The sequence below is a fragment of the Rhinichthys klamathensis genome, unplaced genomic scaffold, assembly GCF_029890125.1.
Source record: "Rhinichthys klamathensis goyatoka isolate OS25496 unplaced genomic scaffold, OSU_Roscu_1.1 h1tg000976l_1, whole genome shotgun sequence".
Lineage (NCBI taxonomy): Eukaryota > Metazoa > Chordata > Actinopteri > Cypriniformes > Leuciscidae > Rhinichthys > Rhinichthys klamathensis.
The window spans coordinates 417,284-436,832 of record NW_026607288.1 but is presented as its reverse complement, the minus strand read 5'-3'; the positions used below and the strand labels follow the sequence as shown (position 1 = coordinate 436,832).

General features: G+C 40.7%; 3 long non-coding RNA genes across 4 annotated transcripts; all 3 read right to left on the bottom strand.

The window, feature by feature from the left end:
- Positions 1-1,686: 1,686 nt before the first annotated feature.
- Positions 1,687-3,238, bottom strand: LOC130078778 (uncharacterized). Its single transcript, XR_008805969.1, has 3 exons — positions 2,938-3,238; positions 2,105-2,203; positions 1,687-1,951 (listed from the first exon to the last, which is right to left on the bottom strand). It is a non-coding gene; the product is annotated as an uncharacterized LOC130078778 (long non-coding RNA).
- A 778-nt stretch (positions 3,239-4,016) lies between these two features.
- LOC130078767 (uncharacterized) lies at positions 4,017-6,476 on the bottom strand. The gene is made up of 3 exons (XR_008805964.1): positions 6,176-6,476; positions 5,343-5,441; positions 4,017-5,189 (listed from the first exon to the last, which is right to left on the bottom strand). It is a non-coding gene; the product is annotated as an uncharacterized LOC130078767 (long non-coding RNA).
- Positions 6,477-7,254: 778 nt separating this feature from the next.
- On the bottom strand, positions 7,255-9,735 carry LOC130078770 (uncharacterized). 2 transcript variants are annotated; one of them, XR_008805965.1, is made up of 3 exons: positions 9,568-9,735; positions 8,581-8,679; positions 7,255-8,427 (listed from the first exon to the last, which is right to left on the bottom strand). It is a non-coding gene; the product is annotated as an uncharacterized LOC130078770 (long non-coding RNA). The 2 variants fall into 2 exon arrangements; XR_008805966.1 differs by having other exon boundaries at positions 8,581-8,676.
- Positions 9,736-19,549: the final 9,814 nt, after the last annotated feature.

Sequence of the window (19,549 nt, the reverse complement as noted above, 5' to 3'; positions counted from 1 at the left end):
ACAAATGAGTGACATCTGACATACTTATGTTGACATACTTGTTGATAAACGAATCAGAATATTTTCTCACATCAAAAACGACACACATATTTTAACATTTTCATTCTAGCAAAAGTCTCTCACATTGGCAAACAGCTGATCATCAGCTCCCTCTTGTGGTCAATAAGTTTATCTGCTTTAATAATTGAAAGTACAAACCTAAGTTGCAGGTGAGAGAGGACTAACATTTAAATGTTTTACAACAAATCTATGATTTTGTTAGGGTCTCGACCAACAGAGCAACATGGATCTAGTAGTTTCGTTAAATGATCCAGATCAGCTCTCAGGTGATACAATGATGTGCTGAACTCAATGGCAAGCTCACAATGTAAACACATAAAATGCATCCTTTTTTTTTTTTTTTTTTTTTTATCTTCTTAAAATGACTTCTATACAGATGAAACAATGAAGGTCATCATATAAATGAACACAGATATGAAAGTATGTGGCTCAGTGGCTAATCATTTGTCCATCATGTGGAGTTCTTGATAACATTCTCATCATGTACCACAAAGCAACAGATCAGATTCAGTGACTCAAGCGATAAAGCATCACCTTTTAATAACGTAGTCCTGAGTTTGAATCCTACTATTGCTGATATTAAATTGTTGTTTTAATTATGCTGCAACTAAGATTACAATCAATCAAGCTTAACCAACTCAAACATCAAAGTCTGTAGCTCAGTGGCCAATCACTTACTGATTATAAATGGGAGGTCTTGGTTCAAATATCACAATTGGTAAAATTGTTCCCTCATATACCACAAAGCTAAAAACACATTCAAATATTTTTTTTAGCTTGTCAGATTCAGTGGCTAAAGCAATAATACACTGCCTTTTAAGTCCTGAGTTTGAATCCCACTATTTGAGTTTGAATGCTGTAGCTAGACTGAAAATCAAACTAATTGAACCAATTCAAACACCACAACGTCTGTGGCTCAGTGGCTAATTGCTTGCCTTATAATACATGGTGGTCTGTGCTAAAATCCCACAATTACTGAAGCTATTCATCACAGAAAACAAACCCTCAATAAAACACCAATCAGCTTCTCAAACTCAGTGGCACAGGAGATAAAGCGTTGAGTCTAGAGTTCAAATCTCACTTTTGCTCATGTTAAACTGTATATCCAACAAAACTCTCTCAACACCATATCGCTGCGTGAAGGACATGATGGTGCAGTGGTTAAACACGTCCCTTATAGATAAAGTGGCAATAGAGACATGGGTTCAAACCTCTCATTTGAATATTTTGTTCGATCATATAACACAAAGCTCTCAATAAAACGCGTCAAAAATATTTCTTCCCTTTAGAGACTCAGTGGCTCAAGAAATAAATTGTTGCATTTTAATCTTAGAGACCTGAGTTCAATTCCCACTATTACCTAAGTTAAATTGTATATCCAATAAAGTGCACCAAAGACCAAACAAGACCACGATGGTGCAGTGGTTAAACAGACGTCACTTGCAGATAAAGTAGCATGGGTTCTAAACTCGCATCGGCATACCTTTTTCCATCATATATCACAAAGCTCTCAATAAAACCAGTCCAAAACCAGTGAAAGCCGTGGTGGTGTAGTGGCGACACACACATTACTGGAAGACAAGGTTGTGGCAGAGTAATGGGTTCAAGCCCCATTGCTCAGTGTGTTAGATGTGTCATTTAACTGGTTTATTGTAAAATCCCAGCTCACATACAGGTGAATAGTGAAATATAAGTTCCTTCACATGTTCAAACAAGAGATCTGTGGCTCACAGGTAAGAGCGCTGCCTCATGGTTTCAGAGGTTGCTGGTTTGAGTCCAGCCAGATCTCTGCGATAGGAATGAATGCAGTGGTGTGAGTGAGAAGGTGTGGGGGATCATGGGGTCCCCCCCTGGGCTCCCGCACGATGTCCAGCAGGGGTTATGCTTTTGACTGGAAAAAATGAAAATGGCGATAAAAAAATTCATCCGCCATCCCTTCCCCACCTACTTAGGTTACCATCATTTGCTTTTCAAAGGACTGCCCCTTCAAAAAGAAAACGATACTAACCTACACATTTACACACCAACATGTCAGAAGCATTACCTGTGCCTGCGCTGATGTCCATCATACAGTGAATGTCCGTCCAAACGGCCCAGAGCTCTGCTTCTGTTGACTGGATGTAACGGTCCAAACACATTCCTTCTGTAAGGAAAGACATAAATAAAAATAGACATTACTCCATTTTCTACATCTAAAAAATGAGAATGTGAAACTAAGTCTCACAACTAGTTAATAGATGTTAATGGAATACATTTAAAGCCAAAATCTGTACAGTGTGAAAAATAGATTACAGGGTATATTACACTTCAGTAATGCTGTATCTATAATAATCTTTGGGTTCAAGTAAAATTAAGATGAGACTTTCCTTCACAATAAAGAAGAGTAATCCTAAAAGGTGAGTTTCCTGGACATGGTTTTAGCCTGTCTTGGACTGTATTTTTGACACTTTTCATTAGAAGCAAATCACTGCATCTCTACAAAACCATGAAGCAGCAGGAACATCAGAGCTTCACACACTAACTGACTCTATGAACAAGCATCAATCCAGTAGATTATTACCTACAGTAACACTACAACAACAGCAGAGACAAAGACCATTATTTCCTATTATTCCACTTTATAATATAAATATCACATGGCGATTCATTTAAAGATTATAAATGTAAAGTAACAACCTATTCATTTGTTCTTGTGAAGGTCTGACAGCGAGTTCAGCAACAGAGCAGAATGTAAACAAAGTCTAAATTACCTGACAGAGGAGCAGCATTCAGAATCAATACACACCTAAATAATGACCTAAATACAACAAATAAGGGCTGCTAGATGTGAGCTTATAATGTTACAAGAGAAAAACAATGTAAGTGAAGGAGACTTACAGGCCCAGTCGTGTGACATCTTTGATTCCTGCTCTTTATCACAACGTTTGTCTGTTTTCTCTGTTTATGGGTTGGAAATATGTGCTGTTAAGTGACATTATGAGTCTGTCACTGAGCTGTCATCTGCTGAATGTGTAGCCTTATTAAAACAAACTGCACATGTTGTGGCTTTGACTGTTATCAATATCAAGCACCATGTTGTCAATCATCTGAAGCTGCTGACAGAATGAACCTGAAGCTCGATTACGCCGCCTAGTGGAGCGGATGGAAAACTGCGCTTCAGTTTCTATTTGACGAGTCGTATTTTAGTGCCAAGAGACTCAAAGTTGATTCAGCTTCAGATTGACTATTATTCCAAAACGTCACACATACTTTGACATATTCATACTAAAGCAAAAGTCTCTTTTTATTTGGCTAAATGTTTGATGGCCGGTCCGGTGACAAACAGCTGATCATCAGCTCCCTCTTGTGGTCAATAAATGGATCCGCTTTAATAAATGAAACTACAAACCCGAGGTGGCGAGTCGCAGGTGAGAGGGCTCACATTTACATTTTGCATAGCAACATGGATCCAGTAGTTTCGTTAAATTATTCATATCAGCTCTCTGATGTGGTAACAAATGTTGTGTTGAAGTTGAACTCAGTTGCAAACACATAAAATACGGGACAAAAGATGTTACAAAATTATTTTACTTTGCTTGTATATTTGTATATTGTTTATTTGTTATGTTTGTTCACAATTAGACAATGACTTTGTGTCGTTTTGGTTGCAGATTCGTGCAGCACTTACAGTCTTGGCTGGATCTTCGTCTGTGTCTGTCACGTGATGAGGAGCACGTGAGTCTCTGGATTTCTGGACGCTCGTGAGGTGTTATGAATGGAGGAGTGAGTGTGAGACTGGCTTTTGCAGACATAAAAATACAGATTTTACACTGACTTTACATTTATAGTAAGGCTTGGTTAATTTTTGGGATAAGTTATTATTATTATAAAACAGCTGACTTTAAATGTGTCTAATGGCCGCTTTTTACTGCAATATAACAGACACACATTGTCCAGTGTTTTTCTCTGCCTTCAGACAGACTCCAGCATCTCTACATAGCATTTGGAGAATCATGGATGGAGAACAGGCATGTGCATGAGACCAGATTAATGTGTTCATGTACCCCACCTTGTGGACAATAAGTGTATCTGCATTAATATATGAAAACAGCATGAAGAGGAAAGAGATTTTTAAAAGTACCTAATCCTGCTCTTGATGAGCCACTTTCCTGAGTTTAGCTCAAACCCTGATTAAAAACAGCTTTAGCAGCTGAACAATAAATTGTTGTTTTAATGAATGCTGTAGCTAAACTAAAAAACAACCAAACTGAACCAAATCGAACATCACAAATGCCGTGGCTCAGTGGCTAATCGTTTGTCTTTCATTCAGTTCTTGGTCCAAATCCCACAATTGCTAATATTTTCATCACAGAAAACAAAGCCCTCAATAAACTCAGTCCAAAAGAGCTAAAAACTTCTGGGACTCAGTGGCTCAAGAAATAAATGGTTGCATTTGAATCTTAGATTACCTATGTTAAATTGTATATCCAACAAAGTGCATCAAACGACAGATGATATTGTGAAGGCCACGATGGTGGTTAAACACACGTCACTTGCAGCTAAAGTAGCATGGTTTCTAAACTCGCATCTGAATACCTTTTTCCATCATATAACACATAGCTCTCAATAAAACCAGTCCAAACACACCATCAACTCGCAGGTTTCAGTGGCTCAAGATACAAAGTGTTGTGTCGTGATCCTGGAGTCCTGGGTTCAAATCCTGCTATTGCTTATGTTAAAGACCATGTATTGCATTATTTCCAACAAACTGGCTCAAACGGCAGCTCTCACTGTGAAAGCCGTGGTGGTGTAGTGGCGACACACATGTTACTGGGAGACAAGGTTGTAGCAGAGTCATGGGTTCAAACCCCATTGCTCAGTGTGTTAGATGTGTCATTTAACTGGTTTATTGTAAAATCCCAGCTCACATACAGGTGAATAGTGAAATATAAGTTCCTTGACATGTTCAAACAAGAGATCTGTGGCTCACAGGTAAGAGCGCTGCCTCATGGTTTCAGAGGTTGCTGGTTCGAGTCCAGCCAGATCTCTGCGATAGGAATGAATGCAGTGGTGTGAGTGAGAAGGTGTGGGGGATCATGGGGTCCCCCCCTGGGCTCCCGCACGATGTCCAGCAGGGGTTATGCTTTTGACTGGAAAAAATGAAAATGGCGATAAAAAAATTCATCCGCCATCCCTTCCCCACCTACTTAGGTTACCATCATTTGCTTTTCAAAGGACTGCCCCTTCAAAAAGAAAACGATACTAACCTACACATTTACACACCAACATGTCAGAAGCATTACCTGTGCCTGCGCTGATGTCCATCATACAGTGAATGTCCGTCCAAACGGCCCAGAGCTCTGCTTCTGTTGACTGGATGTAACGGTCCAAACACATTCCTTCTGTAAGGAAAGACATAAATAAAAATAGACATTACTCCATTTTCTACATCTAAAAAATGAGAATGTGAAACTAAGTCTCACAACTAGTTAATAGATGTTAATGGAATACATTTAAAGCCAAAATCTGTACAGTGTGAAAAATAGATTACAGGGTATATTACACTTCAGTAATGCTGTATCTATAATAATCTTTGGGTTCAAGTAAAATTAAGATGAGACTTTCCTTCACAATAAAGAAGAGTAATCCTAAAAGGTGAGTTTCCTGGACATGGTTTTAGCCTGTCTTGGACTGTATTTTTGACACTTTTCATTAGAAGCAAATCACTGCATCTCTACAAAACCATGAAGCAGCAGGAACATCAGAGCTTCACACACTAACTGACTCTATGAACAAGCATCAATCCAGTAGATTATTACCTACAGTAACACTACAACAACAGCAGAGACAAAGACCATTATTTCCTATTATTCCACTTTATAATATAAATATCACATGGCGATTCATTTAAAGATTATAAATGTAAAGTAACAACCTATTCATTTGTTCTTGTGAAGGTCTGACAGCGAGTTCAGCAACAGAGCAGAATGTAAACAAAGTCTAAATTACCTGACAGAGGAGCAGCATTCAGAATCAATACACACCTAAATAATGACCTAAATACAACAAATAAGGGCTGCTAGATGTGAGCTTATAATGTTACAAGAGAAAAACAATGTAAGTGAAGGAGACTTACAGGCCCAGTCGTGTGACATCTTTGATTCCTGCTCTTTATCACAACGTTTGTCTGTTTTCTCTGTTTATGGGTTGGAAATATGTGCTGTTAAGTGACATTATGAGTCTGTCACTGAGCTGTCATCTGCTGAATGTGTAGCCTTATTAAAACAAACTGCACATGTTGTGGCTTTGACTGTTATCAATATCAAGCACCATGTTGTCAATCATCTGAAGCTGCTGACAGAATGAACCTGAAGCTCGATTACGCCGCCTAGTGGAGCGGATGGAAAACTGCGCTTCAGTTTCTATTTGACGAGTCGTATTTTAGTGCCAAGAGACTCAAAGTTGATTCAGCTTCAGATTGACTATTATTCCAAAACGTCACACATACTTTGACATATTCATACTAAAGCAAAAGTCTCTTTTTATTTGGCTAAATGTTTGATGGCCGGTCCGGTGACAAACAGCTGATCATCAGCTCCCTCTTGTGGTCAATAAATGGATCCGCTTTAATAAATGAAACTACAAACCCGAGGTGGCGAGTCGCAGGTGAGAGGGCTCACATTTACATTTTGCATAGCAACATGGATCCAGTAGTTTCGTTAAATTATTCATATCAGCTCTCTGATGTGGTAACAAATGTTGTGTTGAAGTTGAACTCAGTTGCAAACACATAAAATACGGGACAAAAGATGTTACAAAATTATTTTACTTTGCTTGTATATTTGTATATTGTTTATTTGTTATGTTTGTTCACAATTAGACAATGACTTTGTGTCGTTTTGGTTGCAGATTCGTGCAGCACTTACAGTCTTGGCTGGATCTTCGTCTGTGTCTGTCACGTGATGAGGAGCACGTGAGTCTCTGGATTTCTGGACGCTCGTGAGGTGTTATGAATGGAGGAGTGAGTGTGAGACTGGCTTTTGCAGACATAAAAATACAGATTTTACACTGACTTTACATTTATAGTAAGGCTTGGTTAATTTTTGGGATAAGTTATTATTATTATAAAACAGCTGACTTTAAATGTGTCTAATGGCCGCTTTTTACTGCAATATAACAGACACACATTGTCCAGTGTTTTTCTCTGCCTTCAGACAGACTCCAGCATCTCTACATAGCATTTGGAGAATCATGGATGGAGAACAGGCATGTGCATGAGACCAGATTAATGTGTTCATGTACCCCACCTTGTGGACAATAAGTGTATCTGCATTAATATATGAAAACAGCATGAAGAGGAAAGAGATTTTTAAAAGTACCTAATCCTGCTCTTGATGAGCCACTTTCCTGAGTTTAGCTCAAACCCTGATTAAAAACAGCTTTAGCAGCTGAACAATAAATTGTTGTTTTAATGAATGCTGTAGCTAAACTAAAAAACAACCAAACTGAACCAAATCGAACATCACAAATGCCGTGGCTCAGTGGCTAATCGTTTGTCTTTCATTCAGTTCTTGGTCCAAATCCCACAATTGCTAATATTTTCATCACAGAAAACAAAGCCCTCAATAAACTCAGTCCAAAAGAGCTAAAAACTTCTGGGACTCAGTGGCTCAAGAAATAAATGGTTGCATTTGAATCTTAGATTACCTATGTTAAATTGTATATCCAACAAAGTGCATCAAACGACAGATGATATTGTGAAGGCCACGATGGTGGTTAAACACACGTCACTTGCAGCTAAAGTAGCATGGTTTCTAAACTCGCATCTGAATACCTTTTTCCATCATATAACACATAGCTCTCAATAAAACCAGTCCAAACACACCATCAACTCGCAGGTTTCAGTGGCTCAAGATACAAAGTGTTGTGTCGTGATCCTGGAGTCCTGGGTTCAAATCCTGCTATTGCTTATGTTAAAGACCATGTATTGCATTATTTCCAACAAACTGGCTCAAACGGCAGCTCTCACTGTGAAAGCCGTGGTGGTGTAGTGGCGACACACATGTTACTGGGAGACAAGGTTGTAGCAGAGTCATGGGTTCAAACCCCATTGCTCAGTGTGTTAGATGTGTCATTTAACTGGTTTATTGTAAAATCCCAGCTCACATACAGGTGAATAGTGAAATATAAGTTCCTTGACATGTTCAAACAAGAGATCTGTGGCTCACAGGTAAGAGCGCTGCCTCATGGTTTCAGAGGTTGCTGGTTCGAGTCCAGCCAGATCTCTGTGATAGGAATGAATGCAGTGGTGTGAGTGAGAAGGTGTGGGGGATCATGGGGTCCCCCCCTGGGCTCCCGCACGATGTCCAGCAGGGGTTATGCTTTTGACTGGAAAAAATGAAAATGGCGATAAAAAAATTCATCCGCCATCCCTTCCCCACCTACTTAGGTTACCATCATTTGCTTTTCAAAGGACTGCCCCTTCAAAAAGAAAACGATACTAACCTACACATTTACACACCAACATGTCAGAAGCATTACCTGTGCCTGCGCTGATGTCCATCATACAGTGAATGTCCGTCCAAACGGCCCAGAGCTCTGCTTCTGTTGACTGGATGTAACGGTCCAAACACATTCCTTCTGTAAGGAAAGACATAAATAAAAATAGACATTACTCAATTTTCTACATCTAAAAAATGAGAATGTGAAACTGGACCACAAGGACCTCACTCAAACATTTGTTAATTTGTTTGAAGGAAAAAGCAAATGCACACATTTTGACAAATAATAATAATAAAAACCCTTAATATCATGATTTTCTGATTTAGATCAGAAACTAAAAGTGTCTAACAACGTATTAACCTCAACAGAAGAAAAAGCATACACTTTGAAAAATACATGTATTACAATTTACAATTGTCTAAAAATTTATAAATGTCTACGGGCATATTTACACTCACAAGTAGAGCTGAATATACTAAGGTGGTGGTCTATAAATCACAAACGTGATAGGTTGCTGCTGTTATCAGAAACGTGATTGTCAGCTACGGGATTGGCTGCTGCTGTTATCAGAAACGCGATTGTCAGCTACGGGATTGGCTGCTGCTGTTATCAGAAACGCGATTGGCTGTTGCAGTAAACTTTTTTTTTTTACCGATTTTGCCTTCTAAATCGACGAACAGTGATACAAATAGTAACAGTTAATATATCAAATATTTCTGTCTTCATTCACTTTCACGTAGAGATAACAAAACATTCGAAATATACAGCCTATGTTTTATTTCTCATTCATTTCAGTATGTTGCACTTGAGACCACCCCAGATCATAGCCTACTCACTGGGAAAGTAGGGTTATAAATGTGCCACGAAGAAGCAGGAGAACATCAGAGCAAAGTTTCCCACAACACTAACTATTACCAACATCAGCCGATAAAAAGTGCGATTGTTTATTATTTTAGGAATTGTTTCCTTATATTCACATTTGAAAGGTAATGCAACCCAGTGACTTTATAAGTAACAGTGACTTACAGGTGAGTCTCGCAGTGTGTCACGGTTGTGTTAGCAGACGGGCTGGAATATGCACTGTTTAGTGACATTATGAGTCTGTAACTGAGCTGTCATCAGCAAGATATTAACTTCTAAAGCTTTAAAACGATCCTAATGGGCTGTTGCGACTGTTTATCAGGTGTCATGTTGTTGTTGACAAGGAATTCCAAAGATGTCATGCTGAACGTGAAGCCCGCTTACGCCCCTAGATGAGCGGAAGGCAAACTGCACAGTTTCTACAAGACTACACCTGTTATAACGTCACTGACTGAGGTCCAAAAAGTCTAAAAAATAATTAAGTTTTTTTTTTTACCCAGGTCATACTGACAGCAGGAACATTAGCTCCTGACTGTGCTACTCAATGCCGTAGTTCTAGCTTTTTGGATCACAGTAGTAGGTGTGCTTCATCTTTTTTACCACTAAGTGGCAGAAAAGCTTAGAGAAATGAACCCAAAGTAGACCTACATTTGTAAAGCTTCAATGGTTGTGAGATAGTAAAACTGCACTTGGGGTAGGGTTTAAAATCATATTTCATATACATAAAAAAAAAAAAAAACTGAAATCTACTAAAACAAAATGTTCTTTTACTGGTGATTTTGGTCAGACCAGCTTTGCTCATGCAATACCTACCAGTGCTCACAGATCTGTGGTCAGTTGAGTTTTGACTTGTAGACGGAAGTTTATAAAAACACAGGATCTCATTCATAAGTAACGTAAACAGCCTCATGACCTCTAAACCCATTTTAAACAAGTGCTCTCTCTTTTTGAATCTTTCAGTTTAAATCTGATGTCTTTCTTGCTTTATCTTTGTTAGTCCTCTCCCCAATACACCAAGAATCAAAGTAGGCCTCAGTATTAATTTTAACTACCTTTAAATAGCATCAAACCTCAAAGGACAGAATAAAAGGACTGATTAAGGGACTAGGTCATAATGTTCCTTTCCCTAAATTATTGCATTTTGGCATCCCAGCTACCACATCCAGAAAATGTTTCATGTAGTTCTGGCCTCAGAGAGCAGTGTGTTTTGTGTGCCTCAGCTACGGTGATCACTGTTTAAATCTGTTAGCATGGGGTCTGATGTTTATACCTCAGTGTCAGCAGTGGTAACTTAAGCAACCGACAAGTATAGTCTCATTTTTGGACTCTATGTTAAATTGTTTGGAACTGAAAAACAATGCTCTCTGTCTTGTTTTCACAAGAATTCAGTTGTTGACATTGAGACCCCAGCGTCCTCTTCTCTTCTCTAGCTTTATGAGATTTGCGAAGCTTGGCTGAAAATGAGCACTAAAGTTAACAAATCATCAGAGTGATTCACGGATGAATCTCACAAAGAAATGTCTGGGTCATATTTCACCCTAAAATCAAAAGAAAAAAAAATTATATTTTGTATAAATAAAATCATTTTGTACGTACTCAGTGATGCCATCGTTTTACTTTCATATATTCAATCAAATGAATAAATACCATTTTATTCGTCATATAAGTGACTTTTATTATTATATTTTTTTGTTTTGTAACTATTTCTTTTGATTTTGGGGTGAAATATGACCCAGACGTTTGCTCTCAGTTTTCATGAGATACACTCCTACATCCCAGTGTCCTAACAATTCTCCGTGATGGCATGAACGTGGTACACAAATCCGTTCAGTGTCACTCCGCAGGGAAAACATATTGATCTGTGGAAACCACTAGCTAAATTATCAACAACTGACAGGCAACGGAGATCGAGAGCAATTGTTGCAGGCAATGTTTCCAATGTTTTAACATTTCAGAGAGGGATCCGGCCAACTGAAATAAACACACAATCAATTCAGCTCACAAGCTCCCCCCTTCATTTCATTACCAGTCTCATGATGCTATTTTCATGTATCATCTACAATCGTAACATAATTTTTAGCGTATGAAAATGCCAAGGTGCTTTCCAATGGGAATTTTCACTGAATGGGTTTGAAATTAAAAGCTCTTGTAAAATACTATTGTGTGCTCTGGTATGATGAGTTATTTGGTTGCCATGGTGAGAGAAAGCTCGTTATTTTTAATGGCTCTATGCTGAGCAGCGCTGCAGAGCCTTAAGCAATGGCACTGACAAACTGCCAACCTCAGCAAACGCTCTGTGTGGGACATGTTTAAAGGGTGAAAGCGCCATACACACACACACACACACACACACACACATACCTGCAAATGCTGGCACACAGAGATCACCTCCAGCTGTCTGTCCTCTTGAGGAGGTGGCCTGTAATAAAACAACCACCTTCAGTCCACAGAGCAGATCACTTCAAATTCTGTATTTAACTAAAATTGATTGCATAAGATCTTGTCATTTAGGCAGGAGGACAGAAGGAACAGCTGGGATGGAGACTTGTAACAGAATCAGGGAATAATAAATGTCTCTCAGCTCAACTCTATGACCATCAGTCCTCGGCAGGAGACACGTCCATCCATCACTGCCAATGAAAGAAGGCCAGAAAGCCGTGCAGTCTTCAATTCTTTTTTTTTTTTACTCTCTTCCTTATCTTACTGTGATTTTGCAAAGTAGGATGTGTTCCTGGATCAGCATCCCAACTAACACAAATATGTTCTAAGAATGTTTAGCTAAAGATAAATTATGAAAATGTTATTTCTGAATGTTCTTTTTCTTTTCTCTTTTTTTGAACATGTGAACATTAGCGAAAACATTAAGGGAATGTATCGAAGACCATGGGAACTTTATTTTTTAATCTTCTCTGAACCATATGGAAAAAGTAGTACGTAGTAACGTTTAAAAAACCACAACACAAAAACGTTTCAGAAAACGTTCCATGAAGGATATGTAAATAAATGTGTTTGTGCTAATGTTTTGATAACATTATTAAAAGAACATAACTTTGAACAAACATTCTATTAAGATTACTGGAAGAATGTTTGTTCATAACTTTGAGACAACCTTGCCAGAATGTTGGCCAAAGTTCTGATAACGTTCCCAGTTAGCTGGGATTGTTGATACTGGCACAACATTCTTTTGAACCAATCAGATTATAGCTACATAAGAGCTAACAAAGTGCCATAAATGCATTGTAAAAGCAGTCAATATGACTTTTGCACTATATTATAAGTTTTTCTGGAGTATAAGTATAAGTGGAGTCATACGATAGCTTTGTGGGAGGAACAGATCAGGCAGTGTAGGCGATTTGTTCCAGAAATATTTTTTGTTATGCTGGTTGAAAGTCTCTTCACATCCTGATAGCAATCACTAAGTTAAGTGGTCTAAATGTACTTATATGTATATATGTATATATCATCTGTGGAAGGCGTAGTACCATACAGTGTTTGTCCAATCATTGCATTCGGTCTAAATGCAATGGTATGATGTCCTACCTGCCTGTCAACGTATGCATTTTCATACCTCTGCACACCCATTACACACATTACCACAAACACACATTACACAGTGTGTTTCATGCTATGCAGAGTTAGACAGTCAGTCACCGAGCACCGCAACCAAAAGAGCAGCCATCTTTTACAGTTCCTCCTGAACCAAAACAACAAGCCTACGCTGCATTCATGCCATAACTACTGTCATTTTGAAGAGATGGAAACCAGTGACGTTATATTCGGGGTGGTTCGTGACTCTAATTTATGCATTTGAATGGCAACACTTTGCAAGCTCTGCTGTGTGCGTTCATGTGTTTTGGAGGAGGCGTGGCTTTGGAGACGCTCTGAAGGGAGGGTGGGATCTCATGCTTTCAACAGCTAGCTTGCTATTGCTAGCCACTCCAAAAATTGCCTACCCTACCTTTAAGTCTTTATACGTAGGAATGATATAGGGAAAATAAAGCTGATTCACGCTCAGGCCTGTCAGCACTATGCTGCAATACACACCGGCCTTATACCGAACCGAAGCATAAAATCATGCTCATAACGCAGGCCTAATTCTGTGCATATGCTGTTTCAGTGAAACCATCTCAGCCTGATGGGCCTTGGGAAGGATCTGACGTGATGTCCGTTCAGCTGGAACAACACAGGACACACACGCCGCCTTATTGCTCATGCTCCACTTCACTGGAAAAGTGGGCAGAAAATGTACTAAACAAACAGATAATAGTCTTAGTTTACAGTTTCAGCTTCATTTTAACATTAAATCTTAACTTTGAAAGAAGGAATGAAAAAAATGAATATGGTTACTTCATTAATATAGATAGACTTTACATGAATTTTCTCAGAAAAATAGCATTCTGGATAGTTTTTAACATGTTGTTATGTGGATACTGGTTCAAATGAAAAGAGCCCACCCAATTTAGCATTTAAATCATTCAATGTAACCCTAATGAAAAGAAAACATATGTATCTATATTTAAGTAAACAGGATATTTTCCGATGCTAAAGGTGTAGTCATATTTCTTTCCATTTCAACCGGAATCCACGCGACAGAGTTTTGCATTATATGCAGAATTATCCCCCACGCAGTTTTCACAAAGGGTTCAAGTTGGTCACGCAAATTCACAGCATTGACAAAAAGAAAGCTGGTTGGTTTGACAGTGACTTCTGTGTGAGCTGTGCTTCATACATCACTACAATATTGACAATGGACATTTCTGACAGCAAAATTTCACTGAAAATTCACCAATGTGACCACACCTTAGCCCAACAGTGATAGTGATAAGAATGACTAATAACATTTAAAAAAGGGTGTGAAACAAAGCAAACAGACTCAAACCTAATTCATCATTGAAAAAAATGCAAAGCAGACAGTTACTCGAAAAATATCTTACCAGTTATTAAAATGCACTGGTTGAGTTGACTCGCTGACAATTGCAAGATAAGAGCAGAATGTTGCACTGGTTATCTCTCGAGTGCATCCATATCATATTCTCAGCCACAGAGATTCAAGATTTTGGGACAAAAGAAGACAGAGAGAGCAGTTAAATGCATATGTGGGCCACACATGAAGAAAGGTTACACTACAGATGTACCGGCTGATAAGATCTGTCCTTTCTGTGACTGGGCCCTCTTACCGCTAAAGAGACACTCATCTAGCGCTATTGTTGAACCGCCATCAGCTTTACGCTACAATTTTGCTCTGTTGGCTGCGGTCAATGTACCTCCATTGTCCTTTTGTTGTGGCCTTTTGAGCAGCTAAAGATTACTGTTACCAATATCCTTCGGGATCATCCTAAATATTTTTGTTTCTCCAGGTCAACGCCGTCCTTATGAAAATAACTCTTTCAAAAGAGATAGGGCTTTGCGTTAACTAGCGCCATGAACGCCGCACATGACGATTAAAGAGCTAAAGGTGAAGTCTCCGTTTGATGTGGGGAGACAGAGACAATGATACTCATTATCACTGGCGCTGCAAATGTCTCCACCTCTGGATTGGATCAGGTGCTAACAGGTTGACATGAGGGTAATTTCTAGCTCGTCTGGGGTAATTGAAGAGCAGCCATATAGACCAGATTTATAGGCTACATTTTATGGCCAGATGATAACTTTCTCTCGTCTGCTGCGCTGTGGAACTGTTAGGCTTGGCTTTTTGCCTTAAATTAAAGGAGGTTTGGAAGAACGGGAACAAAAAAATACAACTCTAAAGCACTGACATCCAATCCTGATCTGTGAGGTCTTATGAGGTCAATGCCAAAAGTGGTGTCCCATGATAAGAACTCATATGCCAGAACTTTAATTTTAATGCTCTTTACTGAGAACTGACAATGATAAAAATTAGAAAAGCTTTGCAATCTTTTTTTTTGAGAAAGAGAGAGAGAGGTGACCCACCATTTCAGTCCACTAGGAATGTACACTCTAAAAAAATGATGGGTTGTTTCAACCCATGTTTGGGTCAAATATGGACAAACCCAATTGGGTTTTAAAATTTAAACCATGAGTTGGGTTTGCCCATATTTGACCCAAACATGGGTTTAAACAACCCATAATTTTTTAGTGTATACAGTTAGGATCGTCCTGATAATAGGGGAGAGTGGAGCTTGTTGTCACACACATTTTCTCGGACTAGGTTTATTTTTTAAAGTAATTTCCATTATAATTAATATTAAACACCTGTTGAACTTTTGTGACAACATGCCCCGATAACAGGGCGTTATGTTACACTGTATTAAGAAAGTTGCCTCAATGGAAACTGCCAATAACAGCCTGTGGCATTTAAACAAAAATTAAACCAGTAAATCAATTATCAAACACAAAATAAATGAAAAATAACATTTATGTAAACTTACTGAGATATAGCCATTCTGAAAACTTCCCCATGTGACAACTAGCCCCAGTCTTCTGTGTTTTTTCACGAATGGAAAAGTACAATGACAAATCGCTTTCTTAAAAAAAAAAAATCATTAAAAAAATCATTTCAGTCCAGTAATAAAAAGCGGTCTAATTTTAGTGTCTGTGGCGGTCGAATAGTGAAACGAAGCGTTCCATTTCACTTGAATGATTATCTCCATCTCTGTATCTCTTGGTTTGCAGCCATGGCAACGACTCTTAGCAGAGATTGTTATCTACTGGGATGTGAATGGACCTCAAATGCTTATTGAAGCTGTTTTACTGGGGGAAATCCTTCAAACTGTTGTAGACGCTGACAGACATGGACAGAGTGCTGTGGTCCTTCCACATTACTGACTATAGACAGAAAAACACTGTGGAAATGCAGTACTTTAAGCACAAATGAAATAACATCTGAAGAGATGGGTGTCACGTGATAATCAGGAAACATAAACGAGGACTCAATTGCAGGAAAACAAAAGGTACGATTTTAATGAACCAACTAAACAAAATACAAAGTACAAACAAAACTCCCGGGTGGGGGGGGGGGGGGGGGGGGGTGGGGGTGGGGGACCAGAACAAATACTAACAAGGCAAAAACACTAGGAACAAGAAACAGGAACTTAGACAAACGAACCAGCACCGGACTGAAAACACAAAAGGAGGCTATAAAGGAAACACAGACAATAGGGTAATGAGACAACAGGTGAGGAATGTTAATTACTAAACAGATAACGAGAAGGGAGGAGATAAGAATTAGACAAAGCACATGGCACAGGAATAATCAGGAGCCATGTGCTCACATGAAACTAGACTAACAAACACGAGACAGACAGGAAATTTCATAGCTCTGTCACCACACAGAACTAGTAACAAAAGCAGAAGTGACAGAACCATGACATTACCCCCCCCTCAAAGGGGACGCCACCTGGCGACACCAACTCAGGGACATCAAACAAAACCAAAAACACACAAGAAAACAAACAGACCAGACAACCACATCAGAAACACTAAAACAGGGAGGGAACCCAAACCAGTCCATAATCGCATAACGGCAAAAAGTCCAAGAAGGCCAGGGAGGGATGGGAGGGTTAAACCAGGTAGTGCAGGCCTACAGGGCGAAGCAGGCTGTGTAGGCGGCCAGGGCGGAACAGGCTGTGCAGGCCGCCAGGGCGGGAGAAGCCATGCAGGCGGCCAGGGTGGAACAGGTCGTGCAAGCGGCCAGGGCGAAGCAGGCCGTGTAGACGACCAGGGCGGCCCCGGTTGTGCAGACGACCAGGGCGGAACAGATTGCACAGACGACCCAGGCGAAGCAGGCTGTGCAGACGACCAAGGCGGAACAAGCTGTTCGGGCGACCCTGGTGAAGAAACCCCCTCGGACGGCCCAAGAACAGTTTCTGGACCGGCAGACATATCATGAACAGTCTCTCTATCAGCAGATATGACAGGAACAGTCTCTAGATCGGCAGCCGTGACCTGAACAGTCTCTGTATCAGCAGACCTGACATGAACAGTCTCTGGATCCTCAGATGTGACGGGAACAGTCTCTGAATCCTCAGACGTGACCTGAATAGTCTCTGGATCATCAGACGTGACCTGAACAGCCTCTGGATCATCAGACGTGACCTGAACAGTCTCTGGATCATCAGACGTGACCTGAACAGTCTCTGGATCATCAGACGTGACCTGAACAGCCTCTGGATCATCAGACGTGACCTGAACAGTCTCTGGATCATCAGACGTGACCTGAACAGTCTCTGGATCATCAGACGTGACCTGAACAGTCTCTGGATCATCAGACGTGACCTGAACAGCCTCTGGATCATCAGACGTGACCTGAACAGTCTCTGGATCATCAGACGTGACCTGAACAGTCTCTGGATCATCAGACGTGACCTGAACAGTCTCTGGATCATCAGACGTGACCTGAACAGTCTCTGGATCATCAGATGTGACGGGAACAGTCTCTGAATCCTCAGACGTGACCTGAACAGCCTCTGGATCATCAGACGTGACCTGAACAGCCTCTGGATCATCAGACGTGACCTGAACAGTCTCTGGATCATCAGACGTGACCTGAACAGCCTCTGGATCATCAGACGTGACCTGAACAGTCTCTGGATCATCAGACGTGACCTGAACAGTCTCTGGATCATCAGATGTGACGGGAACAGTCTCTGAATCCTCAGACGTGACCTGAACAGCCTCTGGATCATCAGACGTGACCTGAACAGCCTCTGGATCATCAGACGTGACCTGAACAGTCTCTGGATCATCAGACGTGACCTGAACAGCCTCTGGATCATCAGACGTGACCTGAACAGTCTCTGGATCATCAGACGTGACCTGAACAGTCTCTGGATCATCAGACGTGACCTGAACAGTCTCTGGAACATCAGACGTGACCTGAACAGTCTCTGGATCATCAGACGTGACCTGAACAGTCTCTGGATCATCAGACGTGACCTGAACAGTCTCTGGATCATCAGACGTGACCTGAACAGTCTCTGAATCCTCAGACGTGACCTGAACAGTCTCTGAATCCTCAGACGTGACCTGAACAGTCTCTGGATCATCAGACGTGACCTGAACAGTCTCTGGATCATCAGATGTGACGGGAACAGTCTCTGAATCCTCAGACGTGACCTGAACAGTCTCTGGATCATCAGACGTGACCTGAACAGTCTCTGGATCATCAGACGTGACCTGAACAGCCTCTGGATCATCAGACGTGACCTGAACAGTCTCTGGATCATCAGACGTGACCTGAACAGCCTCTGGATCATCAGACGTGACCTGAACAGTCTCTGGATCATCAGACGTGACCTGAACAGTCTCTGGATCATCAGACGTGACCTGAACAGTCTCTGGATCATCAGACGTGACCTGAACAGTCTCTGGATCATCAGACGTGACCTGAACAGTCTCTGGATCATCAGATGTGACGGGAACAGTCTCTGAATCCTCAGACGTGACCTGAACAGTCTCTGGATCATCAGACGTGACCTGAACAGCCTCTGAATCATCAGACGTGACCTGAACAGCCTCTGGATCATCAGACGTGACCTGAACAGTCTCTGGATCATCAGACGTGACCTGAACAGTCTCTGGATCATCAGACGTGACCTGAACAGTCTCTGGATCATCAGACGTGACCTGAACAGTCTCTGGATCATCAGACGTGACCTGAACAGTCTCTGGATCATCAGACGTGACCTGAACAGTCTCTGGATCATCAGACGTGACCTGAACAGCCTCTGGATCATCAGACGTGACCTGAACAGCCTCTGGATCATCAGACGTGACCTGAACAGCCTCTGGATCATCAGACGTGACCTGAACAGCCTCTGGATCATCAGACGTGACCTGAACAGCCTCTGGATCATCAGACGTGACCTGAACAGTCTCTGGATCATCAGACGTGACCTGAACAGTCTCTGGATCATCAGACGTGACCTGAACAGTCTCTGGATCATCAGACGTGACCTGAACAGTCTCTGGATCATCAGACGTGACCTGAACAGTCTCTGGATCATCAGACGTGACCTGAACAGTCTCTGGATCATCAGACGTGACCTGAACAGTCTCTGGATCATCAGACGTGACCTGAACAGTCTCTGGATCATCAGACGTGACCTGAACAGTCTCTGGATCATCAGACGTGACCTGAACAGTCTCTGGATCATCAGACGTGACCTGAACAGCCTCTGGATCATCA